The sequence below is a fragment of the Sceloporus occidentalis genome, unplaced genomic scaffold (assembly GCF_023333645.1).
Source record: "Sceloporus occidentalis isolate IW3139 unplaced genomic scaffold, rSceOcc1.0.p SCAF_7, whole genome shotgun sequence".
NCBI lineage: Eukaryota > Metazoa > Chordata > Lepidosauria > Squamata > Phrynosomatidae > Sceloporus > Sceloporus occidentalis.
The window spans coordinates 91,663,165-91,682,139 of record NW_028316987.1 but is presented as its reverse complement, the minus strand read 5'-3'; the positions used below and the strand labels follow the sequence as shown (position 1 = coordinate 91,682,139).

Sequence of the window (18,975 nt, the reverse complement as noted above, 5' to 3'; positions counted from 1 at the left end):
CTGCAGCATCCCATTTTAAATAAGTCTGCCTCACTGAGCTACCTGAAGTTAACAAAAACAATTTGAAAGAGTTTGGAGAACGCAGCTTTTGCAGCTTGTGGCAGTGTGTGCATGTGCTTATTCCACTTGCTCTTTCCTAACAGTTAAAACAGCTGGCAAAAGTAAAGGAGGAGGAGAACTTGAAGTTTCCACAATGTAGGAAAATTCTTTTGTGTTTTGACTCCCTCAGTTGATTTGCATTCAAAAATAAGCCTCCCCACCAGTTGAGGTTATGTAACCGTTGATGTGAAGCAGGCAGTCGGTTCCGCTAGAGGGCATTAAAGCTTTCTTTTTCTGGCATCTGAAAAATTCCTCTTTTCCATTCCACACCTTATAAACTCTGCTTCGCCTTGCAGTGAGGCCTCTCTAGTGTTTAATATTCCATCTGGCTAGGTTTTATTTCATCCCTCCGCCTTCTCATCCTCTCTCGCCAAATCCAAAACTCATGCCAAAGTTTCCATGCTTCAAGTAGCTCTTGCAACACCAAAGATGTCCATTTTGGAGCCATAAAGAATTAGGCCCCACTGACCTGGCAGAGAAAGATGAACCATCGACTCAGGACTTTATCACATGGGGAGAATTGGAAATATAAACGGGGATTATCCCAAGAAAATTGCCCATTCTCAATTAGGATTTTCACATGACGTCGCAATTAAATGGCCGTTATCCCAGGAATATCCCATTAAAATTGTGCAATTGCAATACATATTTTCACACGATGTCATATTGAAAAGCAATTAAAATGCCATTAGCTCGTGAATAACCAGGCAATAAACAGCAACAAATGATTCATGGGAAAATCCCATGAATACTTTGTTTCTGTTTATTGTCTGGTTGTTCCCTGGTTATTCCTGGGATAATGACTGCTGTGTATGAAAATCTTAATTGTGATTTAATAGTAATTGCATGATTTTATTGGGATAAACCCCATTTTAACTTCCAGTTTTCCACCTGATGAGCCAAGTATTTCCCATCCTATACCTGTGCATTTGGTTTTTTGGGCTACACTTTGTCTCCGTTGAATTCCATTTTATTAATTTCAGCCTCAGCTCCAGATAACCTGGACCTGAATGATGTTGGAGTTTGTTGGCCACAGCCAGTACTTTGTGCCTGGAACCACACTGGAAGCCAGTGGAGCTGTTGCAACAAGAGAGTTGTGTGATCCGTAGCCAGCATCCATTAACAATCTGGCTGCAGCTCTTTGGACCAGGTGAAGTTTCCAAACACCCTTCAAAGATAGCCCTATGTAGACTGCATTACATTAATCCAAATGGGATGAAACTTTCTTCATTTCAGAATATGTTGACTACTAAAAAGCCACCAGATTGTGAGCTCTGGGTGAACAGCCACTATTGTGAGTCCTTTTCTTGCACTGGTGTGCACATTTTGCAAGCCTTAGGCCCTTTCCAGATGGGCCTTACGTGACGTCCTCGTCACATGCTAGGGTTGCCTCAGGGCGCTCCGCCCACATGAAGCCTAACCCTAGCATGTGACGAGGGCGCAATCATGGTAGCCTGCCATCCACATGGGTGCCGCCATGATTATGTCACACGCGTGCCGCCTCCAAATGGAGCAGCGTGCATGTGACGACCTTGTGCAGTCCCAGGCCGCTTACGGTGGCCTAGGCACAGCACTAGAAGGAGCTCCAAAATGGAGCTCCTTCTGGGGGAACACCTCGTTCCCGCAGCCACCAAACAGCTGCGGGAATGAAGCCAGGTGAAAGGGGCTGAATGGGCCCTCTCTCTCCTGGCTGCGGCTCCTGGGCATGAAGCCCCAAGGACACCCCTTTTTGAGACCAGGGAGGAACGGCATTTTGCCGTTCCTCCCTGGTCCTGAAAAGCACCAGATTGGGACCTTTGGGCTGCCGCTGTGGCTGCCCTGGCCCCAATCCGTGCTTCAATGGAGCAGCTTCAGGCTGCCCCAAAAGGGCGGTCTGTACCCTGCTTTAATTTCTTTCCAAAATATACAAGAGAGCCACCAGTCACCAGACTGCAGAGAAAAAAGACTTACACACCTGAATGAATCGAGAAGTTGGATAGGAGCTGTATTAATATAGTAAATATCCAGTAATACACAAGTGAACACACAACAATCACTCACATGCATATCAGTAAAACATGTTGAAGGTGAAACAAAACAATTTGTTGCATAACAATTACTGTACATATATTCAATACGTATAAAGGCTGACTGAAGTTCACATATGTAAAATGCCTATACAGCTAATTAGAAATTTAACAGTTAATGGCATAACAATGAAACATACTAAAGATGGATATTACTTGACTGAAGCTTGAACCCTGAAGCAAGAGCCCTGTTTTGAAATGCAATCTTCCTCAGAATAATAACTAATGCCCTTCTTCAGAGAACTATCTTAAGTGGTCTGTATGACAAACAATACAAATAACTCTGACATATATCTAACTGTAGTCAGTATCATAGAGAGAATTATTTTATGAATGACCTATGTGTCCTACTTACTACTAAGTCAACTTGGAGTGATGATAGCAAGAGAGTAAGATCTGTGGTACAGTATTCCCTTAGAACAGTGACATTCCTCACAAATGGCTGCATCCACACTGCAGAAATAATCCAGTTTGACACCACTTTAACTGCCATGGCTCAGTGCTATGGAATTCTGAGAACCGTAGTCACGAGGATGGAGCAAGCTTGTTTTCTGCTGCTCCAGGGAATAGGACCCAGAGCAATGGATGCAAACTAAAGGAAAAGAGATTCCAGCTCAACATTAGGAGGAACCTAACACTTCCTTGGAGAGTGATGCAGTCTCCTTCTTTGGAGGTCTTTAAACAGAGGCTGGATAGCCATCTGTCATCTGCTTTGATTGTGAGTTCCTGCATGGCATGGGCTTGGACTGGATGGCCCATGTGGCCTCTTCCAGTTCTATAATTCTATTACTTTTCTTGATCTACACACTCTACTGCTATTGATTCCTGTTAGAATCGCATTGGCATTTTTGGCTGCTGCATCACCCTCTTGGCTCACATTCAACTTGTAGTCTACTAGAACTCCTAGATCCATTTTGCATGGATCCCCCCATCCTATATCTATGAATTCCATGTCTTCCTGCCTAATTGTAGTACTTTACATTTCTCCCTGCTGAACTTCATGTTGTTAACTTTGGCTAGATTTTGGCTAGATTACATTTTTTAATCTATTCAGGTCATTTTGAATTTTGATCCTCTCCTCTGGGGTATTACCTACTCCTCCTAATTTGGATTCATCTGCAAATTTCACAGGTATGTCCTCTATTCTTTCATCCAAGTCACTGATAAATATATAGATAATACACCCAATACTGATGGAATTTGCATGCCTTTTCGCTTTTGTTCGTCTGGACTTCCAGAAACCAGAAGCTTATTCTTCCAAAGCATGTGTGAAAGTGTGTGTGTGTGTGTGTGTGCGCGCGCGCAGGTACATATTTACACACAGACGTGTGTGTGCGTGCATATGTATATGTGTCTTTGAAAAACAATTGAGATTTTTTCCAACGTAGGTCTAGCTGTGTGTGTCTGTGCATGTATATTTCTGTGTGCCAGTATTTCCACCAACATAACAATAGTAACTTCCCCAGTAAACATCTCACAACACTGAAAAGGAACACTGTTCTTCCACCTACTTGTTGCTCCCAGAAACTACTTTTTTGCACTATTGCGAAGCATACAATGAAGGCAGAAGGAAGGAGGCTGCTTCAAGTGTGAGGCTGTACTTTGCCATGCTCCATGCGCTTCTCTGGTCACTCATTTGTCCATTTGTCCAAATGGGTGGGATTTGAGTGCCTTTTCACTTTTTGTTCAGTCTGGTCTTTGAAAAAAATACTGAGATTTTATTCCAAAGTGTTTGTGTATTTCTGTGAAGCCAGTTTATGTCCGCTAACAGAGCCATGGCCACTTTCCCCATCAAATATCTCCCAATGAACAGCAATGGACTTTTCCCTCCATTGGCCCAAGGTTTCCAGGGACTACTTTTCTGCGGCATTGTGATGCGTACGATGAAGGCGGAAGGATCCAGGCTGCCTCTGGCCAACTGCCAGCCTCCGTGGACTTCTCTGGTCAGAAGTGGAGGGAGAGTCAGGCTGAGCGTTAGAGCAAACGGGGGCCAAAGGAGGCTTAAGACCCCCTCTCAAAGAGGAAAATAGAAACAGCTAGAATGCTTCTGAAAGCTGGAGCTAAGTATTTCCTAAAGTTAACTGAGGGATTCTATACTGATCAGTTTATAACTCTGAATATTGGCTTTTACACATTGGCTGTTATTAAGGGTTAGGAGGCCAATGAACAGAAAGGACAGAAAATCGAACAACGGAGGGGAATTTGGGCTAAATTCAGTGCCTTATCCTAAGCAGAGTGATTCAGTGGGATTTGGACAGGTGCTTTGGTTTCCCAAGCGTCTGTTGATTTCTGCTGAGGTTAGTATTATTTATCACAGTTTGTATTAACAAATCATTTAAGGCTTCAATTGCAGAAGGAAGGAAGGAAGATTAAATGGGGACGAGACAATACTTTGGTTTTTTAAGTCCCCAAAGGGAAATTTGATTTTTGCTGTGGTTAGTATTATCTATTACAGTTAGGATTAACAAGTGGCTTAAGGCTTTAATTGTGGGAAAAAACAAGGAAGGAAGGAAGGAAGGAAGGAAGGAAGGAAGGAAGGAAGGGTAAATGGATGGGAGACAATACTTTGATTTTTGCTACTGGACAGAATCTATCTACTTCCATGCAAATAAGTGGACCAGCGTTTTCTATTAACAATCCAAGACCATTGTGGGCGAAGGCAACTGGACAGTGAGTGACCCTCCAACATGTAGCCACGTTTGGGCTTTGAATGCATTTGGGGAACTTGTTCTAATCTAGTGCCTTCCTTTGCAGAGATTTCAAAGCAATAATTGTGTGGGAAATGTGGGCCTTGAAATGCTGTGTTTTTGGTAAAATGCTCTTTGGAAATGTTGGGAGGGGGGCACTAAGGTCCTTAGTCTCTGGTTCCACATGCCTCTTGGGATCAGATACGAACAGGAAAGCAAACCTTTAAGAGAAATAGCCAGCAAGTCTCCTTTGCATTTGATCCCTTCTTTACTTTGCATTTGATCCCTGTGTGGCCTTCTTTACTACATTGCTATTGTATTGTTGTGTGTTCGTGTGTCGGGGTGTGTGTGTGTGTGTCTGCTTTCCTGGTTCAGGAAGAGTTGACCCTCAAAACAAAGCCTTTTCTCCATGATCAGTCCGAGAAGGTTTTTGGGTTTAGAGGGAGGGACTGGGGAGCACTGGGGTCTAGAAGCTGCTTTTCCCAGATCCGTGGAAGAAGACAGTGGCCCCATACAGTCAGGCCAAAATAAAGCTGCTTCTGGTCACTTTGCAGGTATGCTGTTTAAATGACACATGTGTCCTAAGGGGCCGGAAGCCACGCCAAAGCCACCTTACGGTCCTATGGACTGGAGCATGGCTTTGGCACAGCTTCTGGACTCTTAGAACGCTTGCATCATTTCAACAGCATACCTCCAAAGTGACTCGAAGCAGCTTTATTTTGAATAGAATCGAAAGGGAATGCTTTTGTCAGTTGTGTGTATTTGTGTATGGGGGAGTGTCTCTCCTTTTCTGGCATTCTAGCAGCTCCTATGAAGAATCCACACAACTGTTTTCAGAAACTGCAGCTGCATGATCAGGTAAGCCCTCTTTTCTGTTTTTCAATAGCAATAAATACCAACAACAGTGTTTTAGGGAGAGATCCCTCACCAGAGAAAGCTCCATGATGTATTTTAAAGGCACTTAGGATGCTAGGAAGCAGGTCTCTGCAATGTCTCACAACAGTTTTCAGGTTGCAAAAAATGAATATGCTGAAACAATTGAGGTCTTACTGAGAAAATGTTTTCGTTCTGTCAGGTTTTCCAGAGAAAACGCACAAAAACCACTGAGATTTTTTCCCATTGTGTAAATGTGGTTTGTGTGTATTTCTGTGAAGCCAGTATATCCACCAATTTGGGCTAAATTCAATGGCTCGTTCTTCTCAGAATGAATCAATGGGATCTGTATCAGTGCCTTGGTTTACCAAGCATCTGTTGATTTCTGCTCTAGTTAGTATTATCTACTACAGTTAGGATTAACAAGTGGTTTAAGGCTTTAATTACAGGAGGAAGGAAGGAAGGAAGGAAGGAAGGAAGGAAGGAAGGAAGGAAGGAAAAAGGTAAATGGCCGACAGATGATACTTTTGTTTTTTCAAAAGAAATTTTGATTTCAGCTGTGATTTGTTTTACCAAGTGTCTGTTTCTTTCTGCTGTGGTTAATATTATCTGCCACAGTTAGGATGAGCAAGAGGCTTAAGACATTAATTACAGAAGGAAAGAAGAACAGAAGAAAGGAAGGAAGGAAGGTAAATGTATGACAGACAATAATTTGCTTGATATTTACATTTCTGCTGTTACTGGAAAGAGGGGAAGGCCCCTTATTTAGTAGAGCTTGGTGGCTTGCCCTTAAGTTATGGAGAAGGTTATAGTATTTGCGGAGGGCTTAGATCACCTTAAACTTCTGGCAGAAGAGCATTAGGTTAGTTCCTGGTCCAAGTGTGTCACAAAGAAAGTACATCTCTTGGCCGCTCCTCCTCTCTTCTTTCACATCTGGGCTCAAATCTTGCTCCTAGTTCCATCATATTAAGGCTAATGGAGATAGCTTTGTGCGAATTGCGCTTGCGTTCTTATGTCTCGTATTCCCTCTGTATGTATTTTATTTTATTTATTTCATTTCTATACCGCCATTCTCACCAGAGGGACAAAAGGTGGCTCACAGCTAAAACATTTAAAATTGTTATAAAATTCAATCAATTACAAAGTCTATATAAATAATCACATAAAATATGCAGCACTTACAAACAGACTAAAAACCCACCTGCCCCACCTTTGATGAGAGCGCAGCTGGCGCACAAGTTTAAGCTGTGCAGATGCACTCCTGACCACTGCTAAGACCTGGGCATCCCGGCTCAGAGAGGAGTCCAGGCAGATGTGACATCTGAATGAATGGGCTCAGATGGCACATAGGTTTACGATGTGCAAATGCACTCCTGGCAACTGCTGAGAGAACTCTACCACAGCAAACTACACAACCCAGGCTTTCTTGTGACATTAATCCTGCAGTGTTGCAACCCCCCCAAGAGTGAAAGTCCTGTGATTCCTTGGCAGCGCCAGAGTTATGGGTATCCTTTTTGGCCTTGCAGGGTTCTTTCTGCGGAGCAACTGCTGCCTCTTTGCGATAGATGCCAATTCCTGTGCCAGGCTCTGGATTTTCATGGGCGAAGACAACTGGACAGTGAGTGACCCTCCGAGACTTTGCCACGATTGGGCTTTAAATGCATTTGGGGACTTTGTTCTAGTGCCTTCCTTTCCAGAGATTTCATAGCAATAATTGTGCGGGAAATGTGTGACTTGAAATGCTGTGTTTTTGGCAAAATGCTCTTTGGCAATAGTGTGTGGGGGCACTGAAACCTTTTGTCTGTTGTTCTAGGGTTGGCATAATTGTCCACTAAAACCCGGGACAAAATGTGGAACAAAATTAAACCAAACTGTAGGACAACTGCAGGACAAAACTCAGCCCAAAATGTAGGACATTTAAGAAAGCGGAGGACCTGAAATGTCCTACATTTTCGGCTGAGTTTTGTCCTGCCGTTGTCTACAGTTTGGTCTAGAATTTGTCCTACATTTTCTCCCAGGTTTTAGTGGACAATTATGGCAACCCTAGAACTTGTTCCACATGCCTCTTGGGATCACATATGTACTAGAAAGCAAACTTTCAAGGAAAATAACCAGCATTCGATCACTCTTTGACCTTCTTTAGTGCATTGCTTTTCTAGTGTAGTTTTTGTGGTGGCGGCGGGTTTCTCCTTTTCTTGGTTTTCAACAGTTGCAACCAAGAACACACAGACCTCAAAAGAAAGCCATCTCTCCAACATCAGTGAATGGAAGTCATTCTCATAAGACCATTGAGAACCCCTTTCCACTCACTTCCTTTGGGGTTACTTGTAGAAACTGGGGAGCACCGAGATCTTAAGTTTGCTTTTCACAGATCAGGAGGAGGAGGCAGTGTCTCAGAGGCAAAAAGTTCACACATAATGGACCAAAGAACAGGTAAGGTGTCTATTCTCTCTTTCCACATCATGAATAGAATAAGAATGCATCTCTGTGGGTGTTTGTATGCGGGGTTTCTCTCCTTTTCAGTGGTTCTAGCAGTTCCTATGAAGAATCCACACAACCATTTGCCCGAAATCATTCCACACCCGTTCGCATTGTAGTTGGAAGATCTGGTAGGTTTCGACACTGTTGTTGGTATTTGTTGAGACACTGTTGTTGGCATTTGTTGAGACTTGCTCTTGAAATACAAAAGTGTGTTAGGAACAGATCCCTAACAAATCCAATCTCAAGGATGCATCTTAAAGGCAGTCCTTCTAATTCTGTCAGGTTTTCTTTTTCCTGAGAGAACACTCCTGTGTTCTCTCAGGTTTTGCTTTTCTCCTTGTTGCATTGCCAGAAAAAAGCAAAAGGCGCTGGTGGTTGGCACTCCTGGTTTCCGGGATGGGGTTCAAGTCCCTGCGGAGCCCACGCTTTCCTCCCAATGCAGCTCTCCTCTCCTCTTTCTGCCTTTTCCTATTTCACATACACCCAGATTCCCTGGGCTTAGGGGCACAGGACCTTTGAGATCATGGGGAAAACGCAAATAAACGCACACTGATTTTATTTTATCTGAAATAACAGCTGTCTAAGAATTTCTAGGTCCTCCAGCACAACTCTTATGTTCAACACCTGCTGGAGATTAACCATAGTATCATACTGTAGGACATACAAATGCCTAGAGAAGTGTTCTCTCTAGGAATCTCTAGGTCCTCTCATGCACTACCTTGTGCGGCCACTACCTACCTACCTTCCTTCCTTCCTTCCTTCCTCTCAGTTTCTTTCTCTGCATCTGCACTGAGGAAATAAAACCACTTTAACTGCCATGGATCCATCCTACAGACTTCTGGGATTTGTAGTTTTGTGAGGCAGCAGCATTCCTTGGCAAAGAGGGCCAAAGACTACGTAAAACTACAAATTCCGTTGGATTCCATAGGATGTAGTGTCAAATAGCATTATTATTGTAGTGTAGATGTACCCTTAGTCTCAAAGACACTACAAAAATACACCTTTTCTACAATACTCTTTTGAATACTAAGCCTTCTATGTGCTCTTAAGATACATTTTGTACATTTTGCATTCCTTGAAATATTAAGTATTGTGAACTCAAGGTAGGTTCCTAATATCTAGATTCAACATCATCAAATATTCTGGAGTAGTAAGATTTATATTTTTTAAAGAAGAGAAGCAAAGATATACCAATTGATTCACTTTGGAAGCTGTTCAAATAAGGCTGATTTGGGGATGTTGCGAAGCTAGTGACACCTGTTTCAGGCTCTTATTAAATTATAGAAAGTGGGAAATCTATCATGTTTTCAGATCAGTCATTAATAAGAACAACAGTTTAAAATGATAAGTTTGCTTCCCAAGAACATCAGAGCAATACAATTTGGTAAGAATTTGATGTTCTTTATGTCACTTCATATTCTTCTTTATATTGCAGTGGTTGGTCTGAAGGGAAAGATGACACTCCTAATTCTAAAATGTAATGTAAATATATTGATTATGTTTTATATGCTCAATAGGTTGGAAGAAAGAGCATGGGCAGGAGAAATTTGGAGTACTTGGGAATCTTAGTCTGGGAACTGAGGAACACGGAGACAGTAAACCAAGAATATAGACCTGAGGGGGTTCTATTCATTGTGACTTTCTTCCTCTCTGTTTGTAATATGATCCAACAAGCATAAAGGGGGTAATGAAAAGCATGAATTAAACTAGTCAGAAGTAAAGAAAGTGTGGATTTTATATTTTGATTTTTTCCCATTGACCCCTCCAGAGCCTTTTTTTTAACAAGCTGTCAATTGAGCGCATAGGCTCCTGACGTCACAGTGTTGTCACCTAATTCGAAGCACTTTGACACGGTTCATTTTGCTCTCCATTCCCATTTGTGTCCTTTGTCCTTTTTTTTTTTATTTTTTAGAGAGGGGGTTGGCAGTCAATGAAAATAGGTGCTCTCCCTCTGGAGAAAAGAGAAGGAGCATCCATGCCCCCAAGTCCCTTTGCCTCCCAGGCTGTCCTATGTCTTCCAAGAGGCCCTCTGGGGAAAGGAGAGGAAGCCTCCATCCCCCCAAGTCCTTTTGCCTCCCCCGTTGCTCCCTCGGCTGTCTGGGGGGCAATCGAGCAGGCATGTAAAATGAAAGACAATAGAATAGTTAAAAATGGTGTTCAATGGCTCTCCTCACCCTTGTCGTTCCCATTCATTTGCCCCGAATCAGACTCGGGAGGTGCAGGAAAAACCTCTGAAAAAGTACATTCATTTTAATCCGGGTTATCCACCACTGCTTCGGCTTTTTCCTGGAAAAATCGATTATATGGGGATCAGATCTGAATTCCAATTGGTGTCAATATCGGTGCAATGAGGATCGAATGCGCTCTCAAATGGGAACGATGCACCATAATCCCAGTCTTGATCTGCTTCATAAGCCAGGGGGAATGGGGCCAAGGAGTCACAGTGCTTGCAATAAGTATATTGTGCATTTCGCTTGGCCAATAAAGGTCTCATTGATGGATTTTAGTGGTATAGTGGTTTGAATGTTGGATTCTGGAAAACCAGGATTCAAATCTCCACTCAAACATGGCAACCTATTGGGTGATCTTGCGCAAGACACGCTCGCAACTGCAGAGGAAGGCAAAGGGAAAACCCTCTCTGAACAGGTCTTGCCAAGAAAACCTTGTGATACATTCACCTTCGGATCGCCATAAGTTGGGTATGACTTGAAAGCATGCAACAACTTGTGATGGCATGAGACGCACAACTCTGCTGGCATCTGACCTTAGGCAAGTCCCAATCTCTCAGCCCCAGGGGAGAACAAAGGCAAAGCCCTTCTGAAGAAATCTTGTCAAGAAAACCCTAAGGGAGGGTCACCATAAGCCTAAGAGCCACTGTGGTGTAGTGGTTTGAGCAATCTAGAGAGCTTTAAAAAAGCCGTTAAGTCGGATCTCTTCTGGCAGGCCTTCCCGGAAAAACAAACACTTGGCCACAAATAAGACTTTCCATTTATTGAACTCTGCCCATGATGATTATTATTTGGATTACTTGGATTTTAATATGTATGTTTTTAATCTTATACTGTTTAATCTTGTTTTAAGAGGGGGGCACTATGGATGGATGGATAGAAATAAAAAATATATATTTTTATTTATTTTATTTCTCTTGCTTTCAACCTCTACAGGAACTTTATACAACTTTGTAGACCTTTATGGAACGCCATGTGGAGGTTTAAGGAGATCAGATGCCTTCTCCAAGAAGGAACCTGGGCCCTCGCCAAATGGAAATCATCTTGGGGAGCTGGTCCTCATTTCCCAAAACAATTTGGATCCTTCTCTCCAAATGGCACCCAGTTTTGCTGGAATTATGGTTGCCAGGTCGAGAGTATCTCAGGGCCAAAACTGAAGACCTCTGTATGGCGGGGACGATAGATGCAAATCAATCAACACAAACCCATGGATTCAAATTACAAGAAAAGAAATTCCACTGAAATATTAGGAAGAACTTTTTTTCAAAATTACTGTAAAAGTGGTGCAACAGCGGAGGAGATTGCTTTGGAGGGTGGTGGACTCTCCAGCTTTGGAGGTCTTTAAACAGAGGGTGGTTGGTCATCTTTTGGTAATTGTGGATTCCTGTATATGGAATATATGGTTCTTGCGGGCCCTTTCAGTTCCAGGATTTATGATTCTTTGAGGAGGAGGATGATGATGATGATGATGATGATGATGATGATGATGATATTCTACCTTTTTCCCAGTTCAAGACTCAAAATCAGTTACAACTGTTCATTGGTCTCTGTTCTAGTCCCTGGAGCAGCAGAAAAAAAGCTTGCTCCATCACCTCCATGACAGTCCTTCCCATATTTCAGATAAACTCTTGTGTTTCCTGGTGCCATGCTCTATTACTTGCAGAAAGAGGGTTGTGTCAAATTTAGTGATGCAAAATTGCAAAACTGACACAGAGTTGTAACTAACTGGCACATCTCTCCCTGAAGAGTATCCCAGTTTTATGCTAACCCAAACTCCAGATTCAGCTCCTTGGTCAAAGCAAATCGGGCAGCTTCACCAGGAAATGATTCGATGCATAAGGCTTTTGTTTTAGAATAAATATCTGCGCTATATGTAAAAGATAAATATGATTTCTATGATACAGATGAATGTAGAGGTGATGTGATAATATAATCCACTATAATATGATAAGGCGAAGAAGAATTGATGAAATTATAATCTGGATAGAAGCATACAGATTCAAAAGCGAAAGAGAGAGTTACAAATTAGAATGAAGAAACCTATACTGGGCTCAGGAAGTTTAACTGTTGTCTTCTAAACTGTTTATTTGTTTTAATTAATCTTTTTAGTATGAATTTTTAATACAACTGTGATTTAATTGTTATTTTAAGGGGGGTAGACTTTGGGATTATTGTATATTGTCATTTTACCATGTTTTGACTCTTTTACTGTAAACTGCCTCTGTCTTAATCAGAGTAGGCAGGATATAAATAAAAGATTATTATTATTATTATTATTATTATTATTATTATATGTGTATATATTTATGTATTTTAATGTTCATATTAAAAAAAATAGAATAAAGACAGAATGATTAGGTGGATTTGTGGTGGACTGAATCCATTCCATGGTCCCCAAAATCTGTGGGGGGAAGAAGGTTTTTTTGCACAGCAAATGTGATTTTCTGTAAGAGAAAATCACATTTTTGCACAGAAAATAATGCAAAGACATATATGCCCACACCCATAAACTCCATACTACAAATACATCCTTGAAAACTGCATAGATTTGAGGACTTTCCCACAACAGGCAGAAGAATGATAAAATTATTAATTATTTGCTAGGGCAACATAATTTAGAAAGATATCTGTCTCTGGCAGAGAGGAGATATTTTGACCAACTATATGATGCTCAATTAATTCAGAGCTTCAGGGGTACAGTTTGCGTCTCCCTTATCTGGAATTCCAAAACTGGAAATATTCTAACATCCAAAATCATCCACACGGGTGGCTGAGATAGTGACACCTTTGCTTTCGGATGGTTCAGCACACACAAACTTTGTTTCATGCACAACATTGTTAAAAATTTTATGTATAAATTTACCTTCAGGCTATGTGTATAAAGCGTACATTGTTGTTTTTGCTGTTGCTGTGTGCCTTCAAGCTGTTTTGGTGCCACAACAAACTACAATTCCCAGAATTCGATAGCATTGAGCCATGGGAGTTAAAGTGGCGTCCAACCAGATCATTTCTGCAGTGTGGATGCAGCTAATATCTATCCAACTTCTTGATCCATTGAGATTTGTACATCTTTTTTCTCAGCAGTCTGGTGTATTTTTCTATCTCACTACAGCCCTCCTTCCTCCAGTTCTTAATTTCTTAGCAGACAATTTGACAGAGGCTTTTGAGGCTTCAGCTGTGGCCTCATCCTTAGTGATCCTGGGGAGGATAATGCAGTTCATTAATTAATTAATCAGTTAATAAAATGCAAATACAAACGACCTCCAAGTCCTCACCCATCACAATGAATTCAAGCACTCCAAACTTTTCGATGCAAGAAAATCCAAATGCGTATTGATTAGGGTTCTTTCGCTTTCTCTTTTTCTATTAATGGATGCTTTGCAGATCGTATTAAAACTAATTGAATTAAAAAAAAATCTAGCAGCAGTAATGACTCTTGGCGCTGGCACCTTTGAAACAGTTTGGGTTTAACTGTCATTTGTAATATATATGCATGAGTCCACTTTCTAAAAATAAGTTTAGGGCCATTTTCCGCAGCTGCCCAGAAGTTATCAAGAAAGACAAAAAAAATGATGATACTAATCTAGAGCTTGAACCTCAAGTAACAATACAGAAATGAATCTCTGCTCCACAAATGACTATATAGCATAATAATAATAATAATAATAATAATAAATAATTTGTTTTATTTATATACCGCTATTCCAAAGATCATAGCGGTGAACAGCAAGTAAGCTAATTAGCAAGTAAGCTAATTTGCCCCCAACAATCTGGGTACTCATTTTAGCGACCTCGGAAGGATGCAAGCCTGAGTCGAGCTTGGGCCCTTTTGCTGGTCTTGAACTCGCAACCTTGTGGTTTCGAGTGAATGGCTGCAGTACAGGCATTTAACCACTGCGCCACCAGGGCTCTTATACAGTGGACTCTCCACATTCATTGGGGGTAGGCGCATAGGACCTCCATGAAAGTGAGAAAAAATGCAAAAAACCCTCCTCTTTTTTTACCTTATCTCTAGGTCCTCCATTGCAACTCTGGGACCAACATCTGGCAGAAGTTGACCATAGAATTGCACTGGAGGACCTACAGTTGCAGAGTGAAGTCTTATCTCTAGGCTTCCCTAGGTCCTCCAGTGTGACTCTGAGATCAACCTCTGGCAGAGTTGCACTGGAGGACCTAGATTTCAAACATGTAGCCATGGTAGTCTGCGGAAGCAGTATGTAGAGAGATCTTGTAGCACCCTTGAGACTAACTGAAAGAACCAAGTTGGCAGCATGAGCTTTCCTAAACTTCAGTCTACTTCCAAATGCATCTGAGGAAGTAGACTGAAGTCTATGAAAGCTCATGCTACCAACTTCTTTCTTTCAGTTAGTCTCAAAAGTACTGCAAGATCTCTCTTCATACTGGAGGACCTTGAGCAGTGATTTCCAAATTGGGTCCTCCCAGATTTCATTTTTTGAATATACTTTTCATTAAATTAAAATATTTTGTCCATTAAAAGTAAATACAACACAATATAACACAGTACACATGATACACACATCGGTACAAACATCAAAAACACAAACCCGAAATGAACAAAATGAAATAAAAACAAAAGGAATGCAAAAACAACACAAAACAGCAAACACAAGGTAACTGCCACACCGCTTTTTCCTATTGCTAATTTTAAATAATTATTACCGCCGTTTATCACTTCATATCTCAGCTCCCAACATTATAAAAACATTTCTACATTTTATCTATATAATACATCTCACTCCAAACCAATTGTGGACCCATCACCCCATTCATCCTTTAAGTAAAGTATTAAAGGATTCTATTCCTTCTTAAAATTTCTTCTATGATTTCTGATTCCATTCATTTTTAAAATTTCTTCCTTGATTTCTTTTTTTAGCACTTGTGTTAATTTATCTGTTTCAAAATAGTCATATAACGTTAGAAGCCAATCCTTTATTTCTGGAGAGTTTTTCCACTGTTTTTGCATAGAGTATGTGTGCTGCCATTGCCATACAGAATATTAATTTTCCATATTTCTTTTCTATCTCTTCGTTTGTCCCAATACTTGATAAGTACATTTTTGGATCTAAATTTTCTGTGATATTTAATATTCTTATGCCTTCCAACTGCAAAATGTTGCAGCGCATGCGAGTATTGACTTGCCTGTTTATCGTCCACCAAAAGGACAACTAGTTTGGAAAGTCTGTCTTGTGCCGCAACACCTTGGTAACTCCAAAATTAATACACCTTACCCAAAATTATTCTCCTAGGAATTGCATCTTTCTCTCCTTGGTCAACCTTGAGTCTTGTTTGACAAAGGAATCTGAAGCAGTGTTAGACAGATAGGAATTTTGGAAGACAACATTTAATATGCTCTTGCCAAACTTTGCCAAAAGTACCCAAAGATTGTTGCAAATTAAATCTCACAAAATGAGAGTTTTGATTTGTAGAGAGTCTTTAAATCTGCTTTGTGTCCAAGCTCCCTGCAGATTAAATGGCACTTTCTTTGGTTGGATTCTGCTCTCCACCCACAGTTTGCAGATAAATGACAGCCTGCTCCAAATTCTGAGTCTAATATTCTCATATACCTTTTTCTTCTCCCTCTTCTTCAGTTTTCTCCTCAGGCAGTACATTATTTACCACTGTCTTTGCAGCCTAAAGAGATAAATTATTGGCAATATGATTTATAAACTGAGCATCTGGGATGTATTCGTCTAAGTTGTTGGGGTTGAGTGGACACAGGATAGAAAAATAAATGATAAAATCCATGATTAGAAGTGTGGTCAATTAGACACAGCGTTATGGGTAACAAGGGTCCAATCCACACTGCAGAAATAATCCAGATTGACACCACTTTAACTGTGCTGGCTTAATGCTACGGATTTCTGGGAGCTGCAGTTTTGTGAGACATTTAGTCCCCTTTGTCAGAGAGCTCTGTTGCCACAGCAAACTATAAATCCCAGGATTCTGTCAGATAGAGTCATGACAGTTAAAGTGCTGTCAAAATACTGAAACCTGCCACACTGCAGAAATAAAGCAATTTCTGCAGTGTGGCAGGTTTCAAAGTCTTGCAAGTGAAATAAGGCCAGGAAGAAAAGGGAGGTAAAATTCAAGGAAATGCAACCAAATCAAGACGGGGGGATTTTTCACATCCCCAACAGAATTGCCTTGTAGCCTTGGATGTTGAATTATGCATCCATGTCAAAATTGTTACCTAATCTTCGTAGCCCAGATACGGTTTTCATCGCAGCCATCTTTTGCTCCAAAACCATAATAGCAGAAAAGAATACAGCTGAATTTTGCCATGTGGAAGAGCCTATTTTTAACGCAGAGACTGTCAGATTGAAAGTCTTGTCATGCAAATTGGTCCAAGAATACAGCTAGATTAAAAGGAGCAGAACAACATCAGATGCATGCGGGGGATACAGACAAAAGCCAGGGAGAAATAACATTTTCCTCCCTTTCCTTGCAGCTCCGACCCATTTCAAAACCCTTCCATACTCTGTCAGCCCTTCCCCTGAGCCAGAATAAAGATATATAGTTCCCTCTCACCTGAAAGGAAGACAAAGCCTTGAACTTACGGTTGATCGCATTTGGGTAAAAATAATGGGACTGGGAAGGGAGCAGAGAAACAGAAGGATGAATTTATAGGCAGCGGAGAAAATAGGGCACTTAACTGTATTTTTGTGATACCCTTGTTTCTTGCGTTGTTTGAGAACATGCAGTTACAGGAGAAAAATAGCCACTGAAAGATTAAAACTGACTGTTTCATTGGATATCTAGCCTCCACCCTAATTCACAGCTTGGAAAAGATACTGGTTTGGACTGCAGCTCCCAGAATTCCCTAGACAGCATGGAGCCATTAACCACACTGGCTGCAGAATTCTGAGAATTACAGTAATATGAGTGTTTGTATTTGTTGTTGTTGTTGTTGTTGTGTGCCTTCAACTCATTTCCAAATTATGGCGACCCTATCAGGTTTTCTTGGCAAGTTTATTATAGGGTTATGCTGTTGCCATTCTCTGAGAAAGGCTGAGAGAGTGTGACTTGCCCAAGGTCACTTGGTGTATTTGTGTATGTATATGCGCGTGCACGCACACACACACACACACACACACACACACATATCTCCTCCCCAAATTCTGGCCCAGGCTATGCTGACACTTCATAGTCTGGATTTTGTCTGCCATGAGCCCTACATGGAGCAACCTTACAAAAGTGCCAGTTAGTCCAGAATTAAGGCCACCAGTTTGGTTCCTGGACAGGACTCCTATAACCTTAAGGCTTAACATCAGATGGCTACAGGTAATGGCCAAAAGTTGAGGTTCGGGAGTCAAGGGAAGTTAACTGCTTTTGTCCGGCTTGAGGAAGCTTTGCAATTGAGATCTGTTAAGCATGAAAGTTACAGTAGCCCCGTTACAAATCCAGCCTAGCAATCCTGTCCAGAATGCAGAAGTAATGGTGCCAATGGTGTCAATGGGCATGCGTTGAACCCACAGGAGCCCACCACCTCTCTGGGCAATTGGTTTCGTTGCTGAACCGCTCTGTGAAGTAGTTCCTTCTAATGTTCAACCGATATCTACCCTGCTTTAACTTCAAACCATTAGGCCTGGTACACCTGTCAATATGGTGCTCTTGCCCTGAGATTTCTCCCTTGGATGTGTATGTTGGATGCCTTTCAGACTTATGCATAGCTTTCCCTGTTCATCAGTCTGAATTTCAGCAAAGTTCAAAACCACCTTTACATCAGTAACTTCCTCTCCATTTCTTTCTTTTTAAAAACCAATCCGGAATTTTAACCCAGGCTGCTTTTGATGCAGAACCTGGGGATCAGAAGCATTTTCAAGCTAATTGGTCAACAATGATGGAGTGAATAAAGTCCTCCGGTGTTTCCTTCTGAGCAAGAAGTACAGTAGTCGACATTGTTTGCTTTTGAAGAGATTTTTCTTATCTTCCTAATCCTTTCCAAAAAGGAAGTGAGCCAGGGGAATACAATAGGTAGAAGTTGAGAACAAAATGATGACAGTGCTAACTTTTAAAAACAGATCTAGCTCTCTCTGAAGCAAGTTCAGGAAAGACAAGAGAAAGTATTCCTTTGTAGAGACCATAATTAATTTATGGAATTTACTGCCACAAGGTGTAGTGACTGGCAGAGATGGCGTTTGAAGGGAACAAAAGGTTGCATTGGCGCTCCAGAAATAATTCATTGAGCCAAGGCTCAGTGCTATGGAATTCTGGGAATTGTCATTTGTTGTAGCGCCAGAGCTGTCTGACAGAGAAGGCTGAATGTCTCTCCAAACTACAACTCCCGGAATAGCAGAGCATTGAGCCATGGCAGTTAAAGCCATGTCAAGCTTAGGCTGACTATATTTCCCGGAGGGGAAAAAAATGGGACATTGGGATGGAAAAAATGGTGTAGGGTTATGTAATATTTTATATTCATGGAAAAGTAAGACGATCACAAACCTTTTATTACATGAACATATTGAGATAACAATTATCCTTCAGTAACAGAACTCATCAAAAAATTTTAGGATGATGTAG

The 18,975-nt window shown here is 41.3% G+C and overlaps 1 long non-coding RNA gene across 2 annotated transcripts; it reads left to right on the top strand.

Annotated features, from left to right (window-relative positions):
* Positions 1-5,523: 5,523 nt before the first annotated feature.
* Positions 5,524-12,584, top strand: LOC149310099 (uncharacterized). 2 transcript variants are annotated; one of them, XR_016281980.1, is made up of 4 exons: positions 5,524-6,414; positions 7,252-7,343; positions 8,097-8,158; positions 11,371-12,584. It is a non-coding gene; the product is annotated as an uncharacterized LOC149310099 (long non-coding RNA). The 2 variants fall into 2 exon arrangements; XR_016281979.1 differs by lacking the exon at positions 11,371-12,584 and having other exon boundaries at positions 8,097-8,519.
* The last annotated feature ends 6,391 nt before the right edge of the window (positions 12,585-18,975 follow it).